Source organism: Crocodylus porosus, unplaced genomic scaffold (genome assembly GCF_001723895.1).
Source record: "Crocodylus porosus isolate Cpor-Errol unplaced genomic scaffold, CroPor_comp1, whole genome shotgun sequence".
Lineage (NCBI taxonomy): Eukaryota > Metazoa > Chordata > Crocodylia > Crocodylidae > Crocodylus > Crocodylus porosus.
In genome coordinates, this window is record NW_017728886.1 from 26,485,782 (window position 1) to 26,490,697 (window position 4,916).

Consider the following 4,916-nt stretch of genomic DNA (forward strand, 5'->3'; position numbering starts at 1 on the left):
CTGAGGAACAGTCTGGGTACTTGCACAGAGGCAGATCTTTGCCCCGACTACGCGCTCAATTTATTGGCTACACTTCCTCTTGTAAATTGGTATTAAAAAAGTAATGAGGATGAAAGAAGTTAACAGCAAAGTTTGGAGCGAGCCTGAACAGAGAGAGATTTGGGAGATGACTGTGTTAAACAAGAGCCAGGCATTAAAAACACAAAACAAAACAATCCAGGGACCTTGCACAGTAACAGGGATGATAACTATACCTTTCAGCAGTTGCCTTTTAAGCAATTCTGTTATATCCAATGCCCTTATTCCTCACACACATCAGCCTTGGTGTCGACCTTTACCCTGTTTGTCAACAGATCCATTTACATCTCATTTTCCTGGCAGCCCACGCAGAAAGCCGTAAGTAAAGACCACATTAGTGCAAGTGATGAAATATCGCATTGCTGGTGCCCTTTAACACTGCCCGCATAGACATGAAGTATGGCTGCCATTAGCAGCCTAGATTTGGAGCATTATGTCTACCTCAACCCACCAAGGTCAAAAATTTATGGTTTTGACCTTTTCTCCCTTATTTGATGATGGAGTAAGCTCAGGTCACATTCTCAAGAAGGAAAGCTAAAATCAAGTGTAGCTGACACTGCTTCAATGTGAAATCATGCTGCAGAGAAAGTTTTTTTAACTCCCCCTCTCCCCCAATAAAAATCACATTAGTAACTTGAATAATCAAGGCCATGGTGTTCCACAAACTTTCAAGCATAGGCTGTAAGGATATGAGATGTTTCAAAGTGGCACTGAACAACTTACAATTATTCCACTAAGATCTATATTTTTACTATAATAATTCAGTATTCCAGTTACATTTCTCAAAGTCCTAGGGCTTACAGTTTCAAAGGGAAAACGTGTGCTCTCTTGTCAGCTCTAAGTCCTGCAAACTCTTCTGTAGATTCCCCTTGCTTTTCAGTTGCTACTTGCTCTGCTCAGGTACACCAGACAGCCAAGGTTGTCTTTTGCTTTTTGCAGTCAACAATGCCCAAAGACCCCAGAAAACCCTACACGAACCTGGTTCTCCCAACATGAATGTGTTCGCTGACTACTAACAAGGAGGCTGTGTTCACCCAGAGGGATGCCTGGTTGTAAAATGCAGAAGGCACAGCATGCGCAGGCATAGTGGCTCACAGACTTCATAGCTGTGGCAATTTTATTATATCTTTTGGTATTTGATGTTTTACTTAAAAGTTCCAGCTCCTGGAGTCATGTGGGTACATGAGACTGAACTTTTTAGCCCTCAGCTTTGTAGAATGAAGCTTGGGAAAAGGACAAGAAGCCACTAGAAAGGTGTGAAGATAACTAGCATCCAGGCATATTATTTATATCTTTTAAAACCTTCATGATTCCATGCCAGTTTAATGGTTTAGGGGAGCGTGACTCAGGGCATTTGAATGCTTGGGTCTGAGGATATTTATTTAACCCACCCAGGACTCTGGGCTGATTTCCAGAATGACTCTGGCATGATTTAGGGAGCCTGAGAGCACCTTCAAGTTATGAGAACCCCGAGTTTCTTGGAAGTGGGCACGTCTATGTGAGACACTTCATTTGCAGTAGACTAATTTTACTGCACATCTGTGTTACAGCAAAAGCTGTGCTAGTGCATAGTTGAATTAATCTACTGAGAATTAAGCATCACAAAAAGACCATGTGCCTTTGCTACTGTGCAATAGCACCAGCTACTGTGCATTTAGTTAGTATTTAATATTAGAGTTACTAAACAATGCATAGTAGCAATGGTGCATTAATGCACATGTAGACGTGCCAGATAACAAACTAAAGCTGCCCTAGAATCCTCACTAAACTCTAGGCTGTGACATGGCCCTCCTCTACTGCCATCCTCCTTCCCAGCTTGCCAGAGGACAATCAGCAAAAAGAATTCTCCCCTTGTTGCCTGGAAATCTTTTAAGGTCCATACACACAAGTACAGAAGCATATGGAGGGATGAATGGCATGGGCAGGCACCCACAGTTTTAAAATGACTGCGAAAGTGATAGGAAATCTCACACCCAAGTTTCCTCTGCCCCTTCCTCTCTTCCCCCCCGCCTCCCCAACTACTCATGTACCTCTGCAGGACGTACCAGGGTCTGAACAAGAGACATATATGGTGAAAAAACAGAGACAGAGAGAAAGAGAATGAGCAAGGCCAGTTAAACAGAGATTAGTAACAATAACAGACAAACATGAACATCTGTTCCTAAGATTATTCCATTATTTAGATAATTATACCACTAGCTCTAGCTGCAGTCAGAACAATGTGAGAGTATATTATTTCTACCAGCATTGCCTATCTGGAGTCATGGATGTTAAGCACCTTAACTGCTCCATATGCAGATTATTTTATACATTTTGCATTCTGACTGGATAGATTTACGAGAACTCTCATAATAAGATTATGATGCATTTACATGGTATAATCCCAGTCAAAGGATCTCCATTCACATTCCTTATGAGCAAGACGTTGTGTTCTGTACCATTCTTTCTTGATCCCAGGCACTCAATAAGGATAACAAATTAAAGAAATAAAATTCAACCTTACAGAGGGAAAACGCCCCCCCCCCCTTACTTTGTTCAGACCCTCGTTTGTTTTTTTCTAATCATCTTGGACATATCACCACCTCCTGAATTTATTAATGTCTTTGGTAAATTTTCACACACAACAGTGCCCAAACTAGGAAAAAAACAATCTGCATTTTTGAAAGAACAAAATCCCATTTTCAAACCATGTCTATATCCTCTGTTCATTGCAGCCATGTAGCTACTACTCCTTCCTAACTCTACAATAGGAAAATGATGGCAGAAAAAAACCAAATAGCTCTGAATCGTATCTCAGGATACACTTGACTAGATACAAGCAATTCTGTTAGGTGTTTGGGGCACATATTGCTTTTCACTAAGTGCAGTCTATGTACTGAAGATTGTTTGGATAAAATCGCAACTGACCAACACCTTAGCCTTAGACCTCCTCCGCGTGATACGTTTATGCTGTGATTAATGTTTTAATCATGGCATAAATGGCAAAGGTGCTACACATGTACCCAAATGAAGGTACCATTAGATAAACTTGTGGTAGGTTCAGGGCTGGGGCCAACAATCAACTAATTGTTGACTAGGGCTGTGCAAAGCTTCGGGTGGCAATTCGATTTGGAGGAGATTCGGCCCGATCTGGTGGCCAAATTTCTGAATCTGAATCAAATCAGGGAACCAATTAAAAGGTGCAAATCTATTCAAAGTTCTCCAAATCTTTGGAAAAGATTCAGAGAGCTTTAATGATTTGAACAGTCCCTGGTGACTGCAGCAAGGAGCTGCAGCTGGACTCTGAGCTGGTAAGTAGGGGAGGAGAGGGGGAGGGGACCCCAACCATGCCCCAACCCCCACCCACTCCCTCAGCCACCTCATGGCTGCCCCAGCCTCCCCAGCTCCCAGTGCTTTAAAGAAAAGCCCTGGTGCTCACCAGGTGCTTCAGGGCAGGGGATGATCCTTGCTGCCCCCCACTGCATGGGCCCCTGATGCCTGCCCTCTCCTCCAGCCCCCCCATGGATGCCCTGCCTGCCACAGCTTTGGCCCTTTAGGAAAAAAAAAAAAAAAATCAACTGAGAAAACCCCAGGACTCACCGCTCCTGCAGCAGCCTCAGGGCTTCGGGGGGCTTGCACAGAGCCCTCCACATGGCACAGGGCAGCAGGGGGCAGTGGAGATTGTCCCCTGCTGGCAGGAATGGCGAGCGTGGGTTTTTTCTCCTTTTTTTTCTTCCTTAAAGGGCTGGAGCTGCGGCCGGCGGGGTAGCTGTGGGAGGGGATGGAGGAGCAGGGGACTTGGGGGGCTTGTGCAGAGCCCCCCACACAGCATGGGGTAGTGGTGATCACCCCCTGCCCAGCAGCACCAGCTGAGTTGGGGCTTTTTTTTTTTAAACAAGTGCCAGGAGCTGGGGCAGGTGGGGCAGCCATTGCTGGGCTAAGAAAGTGGGCAGGGGATGGGCCTGGCTGATTTGGAGATTCGGCCGAATCGATTCAGGACAGTGACTCAAATCATCAAATCAAATAACTGTCCCCCAGGTTGGCCAAATCTAAAGTGAATACTAGCCACTTTGCACAGGCCTATTGTTGACCTTGGCCCCAGACCTGTGGGCTCCTGCCGGTACAGTAGGAACCTGGATTGTGATCGTGATTCCGAGCTCCCCAAGTGCTGGCAAGTAAAGAAGAGATCTAGAACAGGATCTGACTCCTAATTCCCAAAACCATACTTCCTGATATGCATGTGTGGCATGGCAGAAAGCATGATTGTTGGCATCAGGGATCAGATCTTATAGTTTCATAGTTTCTAGGGTCAGAAGGGACCCGAGTAGATCATCTAGTCCAACCCCCTGCCATGGCAGGAAAGAGTACTGGGGTCAGACGACCCCAGCAAGGTGTTCATCCAGCCTCCTCTTAAACACCCCCAGGGTAGGAGCCTGCACCACTTCTCTTGGAAGCTGGTTCCAGATCCTAGACACCCTGACAGAGAAGTAGTGCCTCCTGATATCGAGCCTAAATCTGCCCTCTGCCAGCTTGTGACCGTTATTCCTGGTCACTCCTGGCAGTGCTCGGGGGACCAGGGACTTCCCCAATGCCTGCTGATCCCCTCTGACCAGTTTGTAACAGGCCACTACATCCCCCCTCAGCCTTCTCTTCTGGAGGCTGAACAGGTTCAGGTCCCGTAGCCTTTCCTCGTAGGGCCTGCCCTGCTGCCTCCTGATCATGTGAGTGGTCCTCCTCTGGACCCTCTCCAAGTTCTCCACATCCCTCATGAAGTGCGGCACCCAGAACTGGCCGCTGTACTCCAGCTGCGGCCTGACCAGTGTCATATAGAGGGGGAGGATCACCTCCTTGGACCTGCT